Below are 20,250 nucleotides of genomic sequence, written 5' to 3'. Positions count from 1 at the left end.
TCAAGAACGGTTACATCAGGCAACTATTCAAAAGGTTCCACAGGCCCAAAGGGGAAAAGGGTTTTATTTCAGAATGTTTCTGGTGCCCAGAAAGAAGGGTCCTTGGAGACCCATTCTGGATCTTTCACACCTAAATACCTTTCTGAAGGCTCCTTCCTTTTGCATCTGATCTCTTCAGACCTTGTTCTTCTTACTCCTTCCTCAGGATTTCATGTTTTTTCTGAATATCTATGATTTATCCTTTTTTCAGGAAATTTTTATATTACTTCTTTGCTTCCTGGCATTTTCAGTTCTCTGCTTTGCCCTTTAGCCTCCCTGGTGCCCCAAGGGTGTTCATCAAATGCCTAGCTCCTGTGATTGCTTTTTGCAGGCTCCAAGGCATCCAAGTATTCCCTTACTTGGATGATCTCCTGTTTCAAGTATCCTCTCCAGGGACCGTACTTCAAAGTCTTTACTTTGTTGTTACTCTCTTGCAAAGTCTGGGGTTCACAATAAATTTCAAAAAAGTCTTCTCTAACACCTTCTCGAGATAATTTTGTCCTGGGGTGCAGGATTCAGATGATGCCTATGTTGGCATCCCTGCCTCTCTGCCAAAGGCCTTTACTCTCATTTCCTTCTTTCAATATCTTCTTCCTCTGACCTCTGTCACAGCTAGAGAGTTTTTGAGACTTCTAGGATTTATGGCATCCACCATCCCTGTGTTATCTTTAGCCAAACTCCACATGGGGAAATTTCAGTGGTTCCTGAAATCAGTTTGGTGACAACATGTGCATCCCCTAGAATTTACAGTTACTCTTCTTCCTTGTCTAAAGAAGGGACTTCTCTGGTGGATTCAGCAGTTGGTTTTGAACCCAGGCCTTCTTTCCATCCCACCTCTTCCATCTCAAGAACAGTTCACAGACATTTCTGAGGTAGTTTGGGGATCAGTTTTTGCCACATTGAAAGTACAAGAGGGCTGATCTCTTCAGCAAAAGAAGCACATCAACATGTAAGAGGTGAGAGCACTTGTGCTGGGCCCTTCAAGCTCACCATTCTCTTTTCTGCCCAGGGTCTCTCAAAGTGTTTACAGAGAACACCACAGTCCTGTGGTATGTAAAAAAACAGGGAGGAAGCAAAATCTTACCTTCTTTGCAGGCTAGCTCTCATGGTTTGGGAAGTTATGGAACAGTGTCATGTGACTATTCAGGCAGTTTATATTCCCTCAGGTCAAAACTGTGTGGCAGACACTCTGAGCAGGTCCTTGACTCATTCCCATGAATGGATGCTTCACAGAGATGTGTTTATGGACATTATCCACAAGTTGGGGTACTCCTCAAATAGATCTATTTTCCTCCCCTATGAACAGACAACTTCCTCAGTTTTGTTCCAGAGTCCCAGGTCCTCTGGTTTGGAAGGTGGATGCCTGCTCATTTTCTTGGAAGGGGATATTTCTATATGCATTCCCCCCACTTCCTCATATTCTGAAAGTTCTGTTCGAGATTCAACAGGACAAACCTAAAATCTTGCTGGTGACTTCCTTTTGGACAAGACAGCATCGGTTCCCTCTTCTTCCGCATATAGCCAAGGGCAGTTATCACAAATTACCTCACAGAGTGGACCCACTCACACAAGACCTGTCCACTCTTCATCTGACTCTGTGGGTGATAGGATTTTGATTCCTTATAGATACCTTTTCTCTCGGGACATGCTTAGGGTTCTGCAGGAGACCAGGAAACCCAATACTAGGAAATCCTACTTTTCCAAATGGAAGAGGTTTTCTGTCTGGTGTCTTTCGCACATAACCTGGATCCACTCTAAGTGGATGTTCCAGTAGTTCTTTTTATTTGTGTGAATTGCTCGATGCTGGGTTGACTTTTTCGTCTGTTAAGTCCTACTTATCAGCTATTTCTGCTTATCTGCCTTTATCTCTTCTTTTAACTTCTAGGTTTAAGGCAAAACATTTCTTAAAGGTGTCCTTCACATTAGCCCTCCCACGTGGTTTGTTCCTCCTCCCTGCAATCTTAATTTTGTTCTGGAGAAACTGACTGTGGCTATGTTTGGGCCTGCAGCTTCAGCTTCCTTGCAACACTGTTCTTGGAAGACTGTTCTGTTGTTAGCCCTTACTTCAGCCATATGGGTATCTGAGCTTCAAGTCCTTATGGCTTGTCCTTCTTTTTTGTTTTTTTCATAAGGACAGGGTGTCCTTGCGTATTAATTCTTTTATGCCCAAGGTGGTGAATGAGTTGTCACTTAATCTATTCATTTGTCCACTTTTTCCATTCTCCACAATCTGCTAGTGAGAAGGTACTCCACACCTTGGATGTGCATGGACAATTCATAATTTTATTTAGATAAGACCAAGGCTATAGGGAAATCTGATAAAATTTTTGTTTCTTTTCATCCCATGTCTTTGGGATTGGTTGTTGCCAAGCAGACAATTTCTTCTTGGATTTCTAAAGTTATTTCTTTTTATGTTTTTCATGGTAAGACCCTTCCTTTTTCTGTTAAGGCTCATTCTACTAGGGCTGTAGCTTCTTCTGGTGCTTTTATCAAGGGTTTGGACATTAACTGCATTCTCGAGGCAGCTACCTGGACTTCTGTGCATACGTTTACCAAACCCTACAAGTTGGATGGAATATCTAGAGCTAGAGCTGGTTTTGCTAGGGCCATTCTTCATGGCTTTATAGACAGCTTTTCTGATCCTTCCTCCTCCTAAGTTTCTTCCTGAGCTATGGTACTGTCCCTCATGTTAAGAATACTGCAACAGTAGACAGAAGGACATAGTATAGTTGTGTAAAATTTTAGCATAATGATAGATGCTCTCTTCAGTGTTAAGCTTGGTCTTCTGTACAGAAATAAAAAGTTCCTCACGCCTAAATTTAGAATCTCACTCGCCCAAGCATATCTTCTCCCTAACCTCTTTTACAGCTCCCAGATCTTAATCAACTTATAGTCCTCACTACTTTCCAAACTTGAAACTACCTATAACAAAGTTACTAGATTTGCACCTAACCTGCCCTCTTGTTCTCACCACTGTCTTGCTCTACAGACATTTATTTGGCTTGAGTTTCCTAACCAGTTGCTATTTATACAACTACTTGATATCCATTCTGTTTTGAATAAGCCCTTATCCTGCCCTAGCATCTCCTCAATTGTCTCTCTGTAAACCACCTTCAGTCCCTTAGAAGTGCTGATCTAAGTCTGTTACTTCTTCACAAACAAAAAAAAAAAAAATCTTCTTTTGGTCAGAATCTCTATAGCTATTTTCCTGCTCTTTCTTGGAGCATTCTTCCCTTGACTCTCAGAAATATCACCCATATACAGGATTTCAAAAACTCTCTTAAGGGATACCTTAATAGCTGCAGATCCACAAACCAAATAATCCAGAAGGGAGGACATCAGCCAAGTTCACTCTGAACATGAATAAGTTTATTTTAGTATAAAACCACTTAAAATTGCAGTTAAGTGCTTTCATCCCTCCTATGGGGACTTGTGTGGCAGTAGTAATACCCTTCCACCCATTGTAAGTCATCTGGAATGCACTTCAGGTGAGAAAGGGGAGACTAGATTTCAGTGACACAAATGTATGGGCTTAGACTTTTTATGATGAGAGAAAATGACCATAGTGATCACCAAGAGGGAAGGGCTGAACCATATCTTTGCGCATGTAGGCACATGTGACCTGTCAGAAGAGACAGTAGAGGTGGTGTTAAACAGGGCTAGGTGAAAGGAAGATGCCAGGAGAAGGCAGATGGGGTCCGCAAAACCAGGGAGACAATGATATGTTCTCCAGTCGGCCGTTCCTGTGCTCCTGAAAGGAGGCCCGACTGTCCACCTCTGTAGGCAGTTGGGGGAGACTATCACTGTACCCAGAAGCCAGGCTACAATTGACTCAAGACAAATGGGTACAGTCCATTATGTCCAGGGGATACAAATTCCTTTCCACTATCCACCTCGTCCGTCAATATCTATCCCAGTCATTCCACCCGGTCAAAGGGATCAAGCAACCCTAGAAATTCAAAGGTTGCTAGAAAAGAGTCATCCAAGAAGTCCCCACAGACCAGATCAGATCCGGAATTTACTCAAGGTTCTTTTTAGTTCCAAAAAAGACAGGGGACTGGAGATCAGTATTGGATATCAGCAGGCTAAACAAGACGGTAAAGAAAGCAAAGTTCCAGATGGTAACACTGCAGTCTGTACTCCCTTTTCTGGGACAAGACAATTGGATGTGCTCTTTATATCTTCAGGATGCGTACTACCACATAAAGATGGACAGGCACTCCAGAAGATTTCTACGCTTCCGTCTGGGAGACAGTTATTATTAGTTCAGAGCTCTGCCCTTTGGTCTCACTACAGCCCCCAGAGTGTTTACCAAATGCATGCCAGTCACAGCTCATCTGAGATGTCAAGGATTCCAGGTGTTTCCATGTTTAGATGACTGGCTCTTGACTGGCACCACCAAGCACCTACTAATCAAAGCGAGGGATGCCACCATCCATCTCTGCTCAGACCTAGGCATTACTATAAATACAGAAAAATCTGCTTTGTTGCCATCACAACGTGTTACCTTTATAGGTGTAGAATTAAACACAAATATCATGGCAGCAAAATTGCCTCGAGAGAATACAAACGCTACGCAGTCAAGTATCTATCCTACCCAAGAAGAAAGGTACAAGCAAAATTCGTCCTCAAGGTCTTAGGCTCAATGGCAGCGGCGATAACACTAGTGCCACTGGCATGACTACACATGTGGATATTACAGTGGCTACTCTTCGCTCAATGGTCCATACAGGAGTTACCCATGTCTCACAAGATTCTCATTATGGATGCCTGCAAGAGGGACCTACTTTGGTGGCTTCAGTCCACCCAGGTAACAATGGGCAGACCATTTATACTTCCTCAACCTGTTGCTACAGCAACCATGGACGCGTCCCAGAAGGGGTGGGGGGCATAATCTTGGACAGACTGTCCAAGGTGTTTGGAAAGATCACGAGTACTAATTTGCACATCAGTGTCCTAGAGATGAGGGTGGTGCTTCTGGCATTGCAAGCATTTCAGGACTCTCTTCCCATAGGGACTATTGCAGTTCAAACAGACAATATGTCGGTGGTATGGTACATCAACAAACAGGGGGGAACCAGATCCTATCCCCTATGTCCAGAGGCTCAGAGAGTTTGGTGATGGGCAATTTTTTCTCATCGCTTTGATGGCAATGCACATCCCGGGGAAATCCAACGTAATAGCAGACAGGCTAAGCAGAGAAATTCTCATGCCTCACGAGTGGTCCCTGAATCAGGAAGTTGCAAATCAAATTTTTCTCAAATGAGGCCAGCCTTGCTGCAACCTTTTTGCCACTCCATTCAATGCCAAATGCAGCGACTACTTTGCCCTCGTTTCCCCTCTGGGAGAGTCACCGAGGGATGCACTCATCCACAACTGGCCCCCAGGACTTCTTTATGCTTTTCCCCTGTTTCCATTGATTCCGAAGGTGATTCAGAAAGCCAAGTCATTGAGTCATAGGTTAATTCTCATTGCTCCTTAGTGGCCTCGTCAGATATGGTTCCCATTCCTTTGGCCCCACCTTTAGGAGGACCTGTGGATCCTGGATGCAGTGCCGGATCTTCTGATGCATCAATCAGGAACACTCCATCCCTCTCTTCAGAGCTTCAAGCTGAAAGCTTGGTTACTCCACTTCCAATCTTAGCCAGGCCTCCAGAATTATCCCCTGCAGTATGTCACATTCTGGTTTCCTCACACAAAAAGACGATTAGGAAACTTACGCAAGCAAATGGAGGAGGTTCTCTTGTTGGGCAGACAAAAATAATAGATCCCTTTACAGTCCCTATACCTGCAATTTTGGAATTTCTAACAGATGTCTTTAATCAAGGGGCAGCGACGGCTACTATACAAGTACAATTAGCCGCCATATCAAATTATCATGTGGGAGACCTCGGATCCCATAGATTATGCAAAGCTTTCCTCAGGGGTACTTTTCTGTTAAGATTACCCTTAAGAGAACCTCCTCCTCCATGGGACCTAAATTTAGTATCATCATCCTTGATCCTTCCTCCCTTCGACCCAGCGTCCTCTTGTTCATTAAACTTTTTATCTTGGAAAACAGTCTTTTTAACAGCAATTACTTCAGCCCTCCATATTTGATTTTCTACAAAGATAGAGTTTCCCTCAGAACAAATCCTTCCTTCTTACCAAACGTTTGTTCTGAACTGAATTTAAACCAATCTATAGAATTGCCTGCGTTTTTTCCTAGCTATGGCAACAAGGCAGAATATAAGCTTCACCAACTGGATCTGCATAGACAGTTGTGTTTTTACTTGCACAGGACCAAAGATTTCAGAAAGTCAGACCAGTTGTTTGTCTCCTATTCAGAAAATAAAAAAGGCATGGCAGTCTCTAAAGTTACTTTGTCCAAATGGCTTACTGAGATCATCACCTATGTCTATAATTTTCATAATAATGAATTGTCAGGGAACGTTAAAGGACATTCAGCTAGAGCAGTGAATACTTCCATTGCCTTTCAGTCTAGACTCCCGTTGGATTCAGTTTGTGCTTCTGCTACATGGGTTAATCCTCACACCTTTATCTCTCATTATAAAGTAGATGCAGCCTCTCAGAACAGGGCATCCTTTGATTCCACTGTCCTGAAAAGTTTATTCCCTTGAGCCACCCAAGAAAAAGGTGCTGGGGACTCTGTCCCAACCAGCAAGTATGAAGGCAAGATAGGACAACATAACATAAAGAAGTTATGTACTCACTGTAATGTTCCATGTTTGCTGACCAGCATCTCGCCTTCATTCTTGCATCCCACCCATCCATTCCCCCTCCTGGAGGATCTAGAGGACTTTATTTACAATTGACAAATATGATCTGATTCCCTTCTTGCCTCTTTACCTTTATGACCAATATATTTCATAACATTTTTTTTTCTGTATGTTAGCATACTCTAGGGAGTAGTCTGTCAAACGATATCTGGGGAACAGTCACTAGGCATCCTGGGATAGGGTGTAGCCTCAAGCCAGTAGTAGTTCTCAAGTTTGGTATGCTGCCAAGTCGGAGCAGAGGATCAGCTCCGAACCCAACCAGCAAGAATGAAGGTGAGATACTGGACAGCAACAGACATGGAATGCTATGGTGAGTACATAACTTCTTTTTTTGCGCCAAATGTACCTTTTGGAATTGTGGCCAAAAAGTTCAGTCTTGGTCTCACCAGACCATAACACATTTTCCCATATGCTTTTGGGAGACTTGATGTATGGTTTTGCAAATTTTAGCCAGGCCTGGATATTTTACTGTGTAAGAAAAGGCTTCAGTCTTGCAACCCTACCCCATAGTCCAGACATATGGCGAATACGGGAGATTGTTGTCATATGCAGTACACAACCAGTACTTGCCAGAAATACCTGCAGCTCCTTCAGTGTTGCTGTAGGTCTTTTGGCAGCCTCCTTGACCAGTTTTCATCTTGTCTTTTCATCAATTTTGAAGGGACATCCAGTTCTTTGCAATATCACTGTTATCCCATATTTTCTCCACTTTTTGATGACTGTCTTCACTGTGTTCCATAGTATATCCAATGCTGTGGAAATTCTTTTGTATCCGACTGATACCTTTCAATAATGAAAATCTTTGATGCTTTGTAAGCTCTCTGTTAACCATGTTTTTTGCTGTAGCAGGCAGCTGAATAAATGTCAGGAAAAATCCTACTAGGACAGCTGAATTTATTTGGGGTTAATCAGTCTCTCTTTAGTTGATGGCAGGTGTGTACCCAAGAAGACTGAATGCTTTTATTAAATCAAAAGGTGCTTCAACAAAGTATTAGTTTAAGGGTGTGCACACACAACAAAGTATTAGTTTAAGGGTGTGCACACTTATGCAACCAGCGTATTGTACATTTTTTATTTTTTTTATATTTTTCCCCCAACAGATTTTCAATTGAATTGTACAGGTTATAGGTCACATTAAAGGTGGGAAAAGTTTTGAAATGATTTGTTTTGGCCTCATATTTTTATATCACATAAACCTGTCATTTTAACAGGGGTGTGTAAATATATCCACTGCACATAACCTGCTTGACTCATTTACAGAGGTACTTGATGAAGGAAGTTTCCAAGCCTCTTTTAGGTGTTATGACTGCAGAGTCCAGGAAACTGATAAAGGCACTGCTAGCTACCGTGTAATCTATTTTAAATGTGTCCAGGCACCTTTTATCCAGTACTGTGGATGGCACATTGCATCAGGATCAGTAGGTACCAGGGTTGCTAACCACCTCCATGCATGAATGCATTTATGTGACTTTGCCAAGAACTTCATGTTCTTGAATGCTCCATTTAGTGGGTCCACATTCTTTGGACCCAAAGTGAAAAATGCGCTTACTAGAAATGAGCAGGAGCAGAGAACCCTTTCTGCTGTCAGAATCCATTTTCCACCATATAGTGGTCTTTTTCCCTCAATCTGAAGGGTGGAAAGTGCCTATAGATCCATAAATCCCAGGGTTTCTCTCCAGATACACCTTTGTGGAGAGGGATGATAGAGTTTTTTCCTAGGAGAGGGGACATGGGATTCATGAGTGGACCTATTTATAACGATGGAAGCTGGATCGGCATTGCTGTTAGCTGCCAGCTTAAGTTAGGCACTTGGTAGGTTTCCAGCAGAGATGGAACATAGTTTGAATTTTCTTAAAATTAATTTTATATTGGCTATAGCGACAGGTTGTAAGGTGAATATGAATATATTGTCTGTAAAATAAGAGTTGAATTGGATGGCAGTTTCAAGTGGTGTATTGTTTGGAGAGGGGTTGGTATTGTATTTTTGACCAGGATACGGTGTTTCTTTAATAGAGGACTAGATTTTTAGGATGTTTGTGCTATTAATTTAAGTATTGTTATAATACGTTTTTCATCTGCTTCTGTTTTTAAACTGGTTATGGGGCCCATTAATGCTGGAGATTTTGTAGGGTTTTGTGTTTGCAATTCTTTCCAAGCTTTGTCACAGACATGCCTTAGGATTCTACTTTCTTAAGCAGCCAAGTTACAATGTTTGTATTTATCCTCTTCTTTTTATGAGGGTGCAAGTTTGTTTAGTATGATGGGGAAAATTGTTTTAAAGTTACTTGTGGCATCGTCCAGTAGGAGGATTTTTAGAATATTCCAACTAATCATTGAAGGGGTAGTAATAAAGGTTTTTGGGTTGCAGTTAGAGAGGCTTCAGATTGTTTTGTAAACTTGCTGTTTATGTGGAATTGTGATTGTGTAGGATGGAAAGTGATTACCAAGAGAGTTTGGTAGAGCACCTGAAGAGATGTTACTAGGTATGTGGGTCTATTTATAAGTTGTTTAAAGCTGTTTAGATTTATGTTAGGTTTAGGAGAGCTTGGTGTAAGATCTAGCCAGTATAACTTAATGTCCAGGCCAGAAGCACATTCCACTTGAGCTGTTACTTCATTTACAAATTTCTTTAAGAGTTTCCCTGTTGATGATATCTGTGCTGCCACAACATGGTCTACAGTCCACACCTTTATTGGTCATTATAAGCTTGCTCTACAGTGTAGATCAAGGTCTTCCTTTGGTTTCATCCTTTGGAAGATCTTTCCATAATACCTCCTGGGGTTCATATAGCTGGGAACTCTATCCTAATAGTTGTGATGAATGGAGAAGACTTTATCCAATACATAAGTTATGCACTTAACTTAATGCTACATCTGTGTTGTCTTCCATCCATCAATATATTCCCTCCCACTGTCCCCCTACCAAATTGTCACTTTTTGTGTCTGTCACTGGACCACACCAGTATTAACTGGAACCTTGATTTTTTTTCAGCCATACACTGATCTGTTTTTCTATCACTTTGGCTGTCAGTAGGCATTGTTTTTTGTGGTGTGGTGCATTATGGGCAGGGGAGGAGCTTCAGCCTTTCAACTAAGAGTTGTCTTAAGTGCTGAGTTCTAAGACATTCAGATTCAATATACCTAATAGTTGAGGTGGACAGAAGAGGATAACACAGATCTAGCATTATGGCAAGTACATAACTAGTTTTTTTTTTTTTAACAATAAGGGTCCAAACAACTTACACAAATGGTGTCACCTACAATCTTGATCAGTAGTTTATTAAAAACTTTAACAGCAAAATTGTAAAGTTTTTAAATTAATTTTATAACACATTTTACAAATTTAGGATATTATATTGTTTAATTGCTGGAATAAGCTAACTTTATGATGTGATAGTTTGACCATAGTATAATTGAAGTGTGTCAGCTGATATATTGCATTTTCTGAAGATGTCTGATTTAACAAACAGATGAAAACAGTAATATCGTGTTGTTTATTGTGTGCAGGAACCTAGGTTGGAGATTTCTGATTATTGTAAGGGTCCCCAAGAATTATTTAATGAATTTATGGTTTGATTGCAAAATAATGGTTTTGCTTTATCTTTTATTTTAGTACATAAAGAAGCTATGGATTATTTGGGCATTATGGTGTATGTCAGAAATGGGGAGCTTAGTTCAGTGTTATATGGGAAGCCTATCCACATGTACTTTTTTTGGAAGCATCAAGTACACATTCACCACATCTGATAAATCCCCTTCCTTATGGGGAATTTTTAGGGCTAAGGGCATATGTTCAGATAAGACGTTTGGTAGGGTGGCTGTTGATACAATGCGGAGACTCCGTACTATGGGTTATTCAGAAGAACAGTTGGTTGCTTCCCCGGAGAAAAAATAAATATTAAGAGTAAAAGTGAGAAATGGAACCCTAGGTTATATAGAAGGAGTAGAGCGAGAGTATGAGAAAGAGAATCTATAACTTTGTGACTCAGCATGCCCCCTTTATATGGGGGTGGCCTGCATTTTGAAGCAACATTAAGTTATAAAATCAGATGAATCTTTGATGCGTTTGAATTTTAAAATTTCCCATAATATAGGGGACCATATAGTTCATACTAATTTGAAAACAAGTAAGCAAGGGTTGAGTCAGAGTAAGGACTGTTCCACTTGTAAATAGCTGGATAGGAGACCGGAGATCTTTATTATTAACCTGAAGTTTAGTGCTCCAGAAAGTACTGATTCTTACCAGAGAGCTAAAGTTTATGGTCTGAGATGTCCTTGCGGTAAGTGTTGTGTAGGGCAGACTACTAGACCAGTGAGGAAGTAGGGGAAGGAACATATCAGAAAGACAAAAAAAATATCTCTTCTAGAAGTCCTGTAACCTTGCATTTCTGTGAACAACATTTGGATTTTGAACAGCTAACATTTTTATTGTGTATTTTCTTAATTCTGAATTTATTTTTAGTGCGTCAGATGCTCTTTCATAAAAGTGTTATGGCTTATTTTTTTTAATAACAAACTTCACCCTAATGTTTTGAATAATGAATAGTTTATGAACTGCTTATTGCAAATATGCTTTTGTTGTGATATCAGGTTAATCATATAATTTTGATTTCCACCCCTTAAGATAGTATATAAGAATTAATGAAGGTTTGTTTTAAAAGTTTCCACTTTGAATAATTAATTGATTGTGTTTTCTTATTGGTGAATTTCAACTGATTTATTAAAGGATGATTGTTTGGTATGTTTTCAGAACCTTATAAGGCAGAGAGCTGAAGTACTAGTTCTGTTTGTTTTTAACACATTATAAGTTTCCTTTCTAAAAACTTTTGATCTAAACTTTCCAGTTTTAAAGTCCCAAAAAATTACTATAGAAAAGTTAGTTTGGAGCTTCACTTGGTTAAATTTGGAGCTTAAAAATTATCTCTTACTCTCTACTTATCTGGAAACAAACTGCATACCTGCATGAAGATAATCTAGTCTTTCTGAGACTAGATTAGTCTTAAGTAATTAGGATGGGTTTTGCATAGTGGTTATAAGGTGCAGGGTTTGATTCTGACCTTGTGTTATTGGCTAGGCTTAAAATGGCAAGGCGGTTAGCTTTGTATTCACCTATGAATATCTTTAGAAAATGTGCTAATCTGATTTTTGTCTCAACAAGATCACTGTAAGCTCATCAAACTGTATTCACCCACTCAGGCTATCATCAGCTTTGTCGAAGTTACCTTTTCCGTCTTCAAGCCAGCACATTTCTAATGACAGTTATCAACATACTTTTGAAAAATTCACACTGCTTATATTCTTGTGTTTCCTCTTTTTTTCAACTTGGTATGCTTCATTGTTTTTTTCCAGTAGTAGCTTAGGAGAATAATAGATGAAAAAAAGTCAACACAACAGTTATAAGAAAGAGGAAAGAGAGAAAAAAAAGGAATGCTGTCACAAGTGATTACAGTTATGACAGAATTGTCAGAGATGTTATTACATTTAGATGAAGGTGGGAGAGTTGAAAATCAGTTTGACACATTCCACCAAAATGGGCACCTCCTTGCCTGTACACTTGCAGTCATGTGATATTAAGTACAAACTGAATATAACTTTGTCACTCTTTTTTACTGTTCCTTCTCTGTGCTGACTCTCATCCTGCAGTGCAAATTCTGTTGTGTTCACAGAGTTTTCACTGTTAATGATATCAAGGTTTAGAACCCCTATGCAATCATATTCATACTGCATCCTCATTTTATGTTTTTTTCAGTACTTTAAATTGCCATTGAGTTTGGAATGCACTATTAGAGCTGGTAGGATAAATTGACTTATGTTGTATGCAGGTGTTTTGCATTTGCTGGTCCTTATTTATTTTTGAGAATCTGAATATAAATGCAAGTTCCCCTGTTACTCTGCAAGTAAAGTGAGACCATTGCATGTATAATAATCTTGGTTATTTCCTATGTTACAGGCTATGGTGATATTAGTTTCAGTGGGAAGAGGGTTAGGGGCAGGCTTGGCACATGGATTTAGGAGATTGTTTATAGTATACCAGAAATATTTGGGATTATTGATGCGTGTTGTCTGAGCTGTTGTGTATCAGTTTTTCTTTTTATTGAGATTTTTTAGGTGTCTGTAGTTTTTTGTTGTCTTTGTGCTGCTTGTTCCAAGCATTTTTCTGAGTTTTCATTAATTGTTTTGTTTTTCATGTTCACCAGGGTACAGTTATCACTTTGCCTGCTTATATCAAAGAGGGGTCTGTTCATTTAGAAATTGTCGAAAGGTAACATTGAAGTATGAGACAGTATCATATAGTGCAGTATTTTTAATGGGGTCCATTTGCAATGCTTCAGCTTCTGAAGGAAAATGCTGTTGGAAGTTGGCAAGGTGTCTTACAGAATTTAGGTTCTGGTTTTTGGTGATTTTTAAGAAATCTCTGATTATGAAGGTTAGGTGGCAGCCATGAAGTGTATCATGGAAGATACCAACCTTTTTTATTTTTCCAGGGTTAGTGTATAGTATCCAATCCAGAATGCTAACCATCTTGTTTATCATCTGATTATGTAGGTTAAACTGAAAAGAAAAGAAGTTATGTACTCACCATAACATTCCATGTTTGTTGTCCATAATCTTGCCTTCATTCTTGATGGTTGGGTTCAGAACCGAGCATCGGTTCCATCTCTGCCGCATACTAAAGCTCGAGAGCTTTCACTGGCTCGAGGCTATACCCTATCCCAAGATGCCTAGCGACTGTTACCCAGATCTCGTTTCAGAGAAACTAATCACTAGACTATGCAACCCAGCATAATAACTAACAGATCTGCTGCCCATAATTCTTAAGGCATGAAGGCAATCAGGAAACTTGCAGCCAATTTCAGAAAAATTCCTCTCGATCCTCCAAGAAGGGGGAAGGAGGGGGGGGATGCAAGAATGAAGGCGAGATTATGGACAACAAACATGCAACGTTATGGTGAGTACATAACTTCTTTATGTTATGTTGTCCTATGTTGCCTTTATTCTTGATGGTTGGGACAGCATCCCCAGCACCTTCTTTCTTGGGTGGCTCCAGGGAATAAACTCTTCAGAACAGTGGAACCAAAGGATGCCATTTTCCAGGAGGCCCCATCTACTTTGTAATGAGTGATAAAGGTATGAGGGTTAACCCATGTAGCTGCAGCACAAATTGAATCCAAAGGAAGCCTGGCTTGAAAGGCAGTGGAAGTCGACATAGTTCTAATTGAATGACCTCTAATTTTTCCTGGCAGCTTGTTTATGCTGAGAGTTATAGACATAAGTAATAGTGTCTGTAAGCCATTTTGACAAGGTGACTTTTGACACTGAAGTTCCTTTTCTGTTTTCTGAGAATGAAACAAACAGTTGGTCAGATTTTCTAAATTCCTTTGTCCTATCTAAGTAAAAACATAACTGCCTATGGACATCCATTTGGTGAAGCTTGTATTCTGCCCTGTCGCCATGATTGGGGAAAAATAGACTGATTTAAATTGGCCTCAGAACATACTTTTAGCAGAAAGGAAGGATTTGTCCTGAGACAGACTCTGTCTTTATGGAAAATCAAATAGGGAAGACTGATAGACAGAGCTTGCAGTTCTGAAACCCTCCTAGCGGAAGTAATGGCTGTTAGAAAGATTGTCTTCCAAGATAAGAACTTTAGTGGGCAAGAAGAGGCTTGTTGGAAGAACTAAAGAAGATAACACCAAATTTAGATCACAAGGAGGTGGTGGTTCTCTTATGGGAGGTCTTAAAAGGAATGTACCCCTCAGAAAGGCTTTGCATAGTCTGTGAGACATTATATTTTATCCTCTGTCTCCTACGTGGTAGTTTGATATGACAGCTAGTTGTACTCATACCATGGCCGCCGCTGCACCCTGGTTAATGGTTTTTGTTAAAAATTCCAGAATTGCTGATATAGGGGCTGTAATGGGGTCTCTATGGTTCTTGTTAGCCCAACAATACAATCTCTTCCATTTGCTTGCATAAAGTTTCCAAGTTATATTCTTGTTTGATGAAACCAGAATGTGTTGCACAGCTGGGGATAGTTCTGGAAGCCTGGCTAAGATGGGAAATGGAGTAACCAAGCTGTCAGCTTGAGGCTTTGAAGAGAGGGGTGCAGCATTCCTGACTGATGAGTCAGAAGATCTGGCACTGGGTCCAGGATCCAAGGCTCATCCTAAAGATGGGGCCATAGAAGGGGGAACCACATATGACGAGGCCAGTAAGGACCAATGAGAATCGGCTTGCAACTCAACGATTTGGCTTTCAGGAGAACTTTGGGTATTAATGGAAATGGGGGGACGTGTGTAAAGAAGTCCCGGGGACCAATCTTTAACAATTGCATCCCTGGGTGACTTTTCCGGAGGGGGGATTAGGGCATAGCAGCTGCTGCATGTGGAGTTGATGGATGTGGCAAAGAGGTTTCAGCAAGGCTAGCCCCATTTGCGAAAAATTCGGTTCGCAATTTCCTGTTTGAGGGACCAATCGTGTGGCATAAGAATTGCCCTGCGTAGCCTCTCCGCTATCACATTGGATTTCCCCAGGATGTGCACTGCAACCAGAAACCATTGAGAAGATATCGCCCATTGCCATACTCTGTGAGCCTCTCGACAGAGGGGGTAGGATCTGGTTCCGGCTTGTTTGTTGATGTACCATACCATGGACATACTTTCTGTTTGAATCGCAGTCGTGCCTGTTGGAAGAGAGCTTTGGAATGCTTGCAATGCCAGAAGCACCACCGTCATCCCTAGGACATTGATATGCAAGTGCTACTCATACTCCTGCCAAGTTCCTTGCACAGTCTGTTCCAGATAATGCCCCTCATCCCATCTGGGAAGCGTCCGTGGTCACTGTAGGTACTGGTTGGGGGAGGACAAACAGTCTGCCTATCATTACCTGCATGGACTGAAGCCACCAACGTAGGTCCTTCTTGCAGGTGTCTGTAATGAGGATCTTGTGTGATATGGGTAACTCCTGCATGGACCACTGAGCAAAGAGTCACTGTAATATTCTCATATGTAGATGCGCTAGTGGCACTAATGTTATTGCCGCTGCCATTGAATTCCGAACCTCGAGGACAAACTTTGCCTGTACTTTCTTCTTCATGAGCAGGATTGACACCTGATGGTGTAGTGTTAGTACTCTTTTGCGAGACAGTTTTGCTACCATGTCTTTTTTGTTTAAGTCTGCCCCTATAAAGATAATATGCTCTGAAGGTAACAAGGCAGATTTTTCGAAATTTATGGTAATGCCTAGCTTTGAGCAGAGGTGAATGGCGGTGTCCCTTGCCTGAGATAGTAGATGCTCGGTGGTGGCGGTCAGGAGACAGTCATCTAAATATGGAAACACCCAGAATCCTAGACGCCTCGGGTGAGCCGTGACTACTGTCATGGATTTGGTAAACACACTGGGGGCTGTAGTGAGACCAAAGGGCAGAGTTCTGAATTGGTAATGACTGGCTCCCAGCTGGAATTGTAGATATCTCCTGGATTGCCTGTCCATCTTTATATGATAGTACGCATCCTGAAGATCTATAGAATGCATCCAATTGTCTTTTCCCAGAAAAAGGCGGTGTAGACTGCAGTGTTACCAACCAGAACTTTGCTTTCTTTACAGACTTGTTCAGTTTGCTGAGATACAAGATTGGCCTCCAGTCCCCTGTCTTCTTTGGAACTAAAAATTCCGGATCCTATTTGGTCTGCAGGGACTTCTTGGATGGTTCTTTTTTTCTAGCAACCTTTGGATTTCTAGAGTTGCTTGATCCCTTTGACCAGGTGGAATGTTTGGGATTGATCTTGTTAGAGGAGGTGGAGAAGAGAAAGGTATGATATATCCCTCTTGAGTAATGTTGAGCCAGGCCTTTGGGTACAGTGCTAATCTGCTCCCAACTTCCTCCAGAGGCGGACCTCCTCTGCTGTGAGCACGGCGTCTTCCATTATTATTTCCCTCTCTGCCCCTGGGGGAAATTCACCACGTGCATCCAGCAAAGCTCTTTGGGATTTCCGGAACCACATTTTTCCACCCTTCTGGCCTTTGGAATAAGGCCTGGTAGGGGCTGAAAAACGTACTCCCATGGCAAACAGAGTTTTGCCATCTTGTTCACACCTGGTAAGAGTCTCTTTAACCTTTGTCCCAAACAAAGACGAGCCATCAGAAAGGGCATCATTAAAGGAAGACATAAAGGGTTCAGCAAACTCGAAAAGGCGCATCCAGGAATGCCTCCTCAGAGCTATTCCTGTGCCTGCTGCCCTACTTGCTCCATTGGCTGCATAGGAGATGAGGTGCATAGAGGAGTTTACTACAGAGTTTAGAGTCGCAAGCTGAGAGTTTACCTTGTCCAGCACCCCTGCAACTGTAGCACCCTGGAGGGTATCTCCTAGCTCCTTCAGGAGATCCCTCTGAAGTCAGGTAAAAATGGGACAAATAGTTCAGTGACCAAAGAGTAAAGGCCACTGAAGAGAACATACGTTTCCCGTATCTGTCCATCGTTCAAGACTCTTTATTCGGCGGATGGACAGATGAAGTTTCAGTTAATTCCTTCTTGGTGGCTGCCGCCACCACCATAGCACCTTTGGTCAAGAATTGCTTATCATCCGGGGCAGTAGTAAACTTGGTGGGCCTCCATGGACAGGTTCCACAGATTCTGGATAGCCCCACGCCTTTCAACTGACTACACCAAGGAGTTGGTCAAAAGGCAGTAGTCGAAAGGCAGACACACCCAAGAGGTGGAGGGTCGAGAGCTGAATGCCTCCAGGTATACAGACTCATTTTCAGAAGGGGAGAGGGTCTTCCAGCCACCTGTCTGCTTCAGGCTCTCTAAGATGTCTGAAAGGGAGACGTCCTCAGAGGGTGACCCTTCTGAATCCTCTGTCCGTATCAGACATGACAGATTCAGGGAAGTCTATGTGTTTCCTCTTACAGGTCCTCTTCCGAGGAACCTTCTCAGAGGGATACTCTGGGGAGGTTTCAGAAGAGAGTGTCTCACCCATTGGGGCATCGGCTGTCTACGTCTGGGCTGGATAGATGGTGTTGAGGTTGACACTGGCTCTTTCGGGGGAAGAGTAGCTGGATTCGAGGGTGGAGTAGTCTTGGGGAGAGCACACTCCTCATCACCACGAAGGCGCCACAATCCTGGCCCGAGTGAGGCTCCGGCTCTGAGGAACCAGCAGACCTCTCCTGTGTCAAGGATGATGGCTCCGAGGTTGATGTGGGTGCTGAACTCACCTGCGTGGAAGCCCCAAGTGGAAGATTTGGATCCAACAAGGGTCCGATTCGACTCTTGCCCCCTGGAGCTGACGAGGGAGTGTTTGCTCCCAGATCCCTTGATGGAAGACACCATCGATGACATCGGAGCAGAGGTCAGAACCGAGACACCAGGGATGGTTTTTGGGTCTGACGGTTCCATCACAAGGCTCTCCAGGCACTCTGGCTCTGAACTCATCTGAGTCGGAGGAGGAATGGCAGGTAAAGTAGATTTGGTGGTCGGCTCCATGTCCTTCTGGTCTGGGCTCGATAACATTTTTGCTAGGTCTTGTGTCTTTGTCGGCTCAGAAACCGGAGCCAAAAATGCTGATGCTTTAGAGGACTTGACAGAAGATTTGGAGGCCTGATTCCCTTCAATAACAGTTTCAAAAGACTCCTTTAATAAGCCCCTGACTATTAACTTGTTTTTCCACTCCTGCAGGACCCTTGAATTAAAGGCGTGACAAATAGAGCAGGAAACCTGCAGGTGAACAGCCCCCCAAACAATAAACACAGCTAGTGTGCCCATTTGTGACGGACATTTTTTGTGTGCAAGAGTCACACTTTTTAAAACCGGACTGTCTGGTCTCTTTGGTAGGAGTTTTAAACATCCTGGTAATCAGTCACAACCAGTAAAAAAAAGAACACACTATAAAATATAGTCTAACTCACTAAACTAAACCAACATCAGAAAATAGAAAGACCAAAGTTTTTTGAAGAGAGAGAGGGTTAGAGGAGAGAGATCTCTAAGTTAAAAGACGGACTCCTCTAACCTGAGGAGATGCCTCTAACTTAAATGGTGAAACCTTGGGGGTTTAAGAAAAATCAGGGGAAAGAGAGCCCTCTAACTAAAAACAGGCTGAGAAAGAAGGGGGGCAAAAAACGAATCCTCTAACTTAAATGGATTTGTTTAAGAAGAAGCTAAATTTAGCCGGGATAAGAACGACAGCCCACACAGAAGCAGCAGAAACACAGCTAAAGGACCTACAACCACGTTTAACAGGCACCCAAAAGAGTACGCTATCTAACAAATTTAAAGTATTAAAGATTTAAGCACTAGAAATCACCAAAGGGCAAAAAATGAGAAACTTAGCCTGAACCAGTGAAAAAGCAATCCCAAAGCAGCAAGCGGCAAACGAGATCTGGGTAACAGTTGCTAGGCATCTTGGGATAAGGGTATAGCCTCGAGCCAGTGAAAACTCTTGAGCTTTAGTATGCGGCCGAGTCAGAACCAATGCTCAGTTCCAAACCTAACCATCAAGAATGAAGGCGAGATAGGACAACATAACATTTGATATTTAAGTGGAATGTGTTACTATCTTGGTCAGCTCAAACTGTGCTGAGGTCACAGAAAAAAAGGATTTCCTGCTTAACATTTATAGTTTTTAAGTTGAGTATATTTTCAGTTGTATTAATGTTTCAGTTTGGAAGTATGTATGCACCTGTTATGCATATTGCCTCAAATGGATTTAAGATGGGATATTTACTAGTTCTTTAGAGTCAATTTATGGGGTTCTGTATGGAGTACATTAATATTTCTAGGTTAAGGGGCATGATTGGTACCCTTCCAGCACATTTAGTAGTTTGATAATTTCTTATTGTATGTCATGTCCTGGTGGGAGTATTTCTTTATATTTGATAGAGGATTTTAAACATGTGTCAGTGAGTTTTAGTATGAGAGGTTTGTGGGTTTGAATCCAAGCATGACATTTACTCATTTTATTTCTGTGTGCATTTGTCATATATATATCTTAATGCCTGAATGAGCTACTTTGTTAGGGTTTTGTTCTTCTCGTTTGTCTATTTTTTTCTGGGTACTCTGGTTTCATCCCACTTCCCAAAACCATGCTGGTTGCTTGGCAACACTATACATTGTCCACATCATGCATTTTTGCATTGTATTTACCTTTGCCTTTGAGTCTTGGGCCATGGCTAAGAAAGATCTATGGCCCAATTACCCACTAAATGTGGTAAAAAAATAAATTCAAAAGTAACATTGAAACACATGGTTAAATTCATGCTACTGCCTTTTTTATGATTTCCAAAGTGCTTCTTTTGTTTTGAAGGTAGGTCATATCTTGTCTTCCTGATGTTGTTGCACAGATATTCATAGTATGGTCATTTAACGTTTTTGTCTTACAATTTCAAAGCACCATGTGCAGTGTTCCATATTATGACCTTTGCTACCATTATTGTGTCGT

At 41.5% G+C, this 20,250-nt stretch overlaps 1 protein-coding gene across 5 annotated transcripts in view; it reads left to right on the top strand.

The window, feature by feature from the left end:
• Positions 1 to 20,250, top strand: part of ZDHHC6 (zinc finger DHHC-type palmitoyltransferase 6) — a 762,509-nt gene that overhangs the window by 715,103 nt on the left and 27,156 nt on the right. The gene's annotated exons all lie outside the window — the stretch shown is intronic.

This window comes from Protopterus annectens, chromosome 14.part0, assembly GCF_019279795.1.
Source record: "Protopterus annectens isolate FY-2018-M chromosome 14.part0, PAN1.0, whole genome shotgun sequence".
Classification (NCBI taxonomy): domain Eukaryota; kingdom Metazoa; phylum Chordata; order Ceratodontiformes; family Protopteridae; genus Protopterus; species Protopterus annectens.
This window is presented reverse-complemented; position numbering and strand designations above follow the sequence as displayed.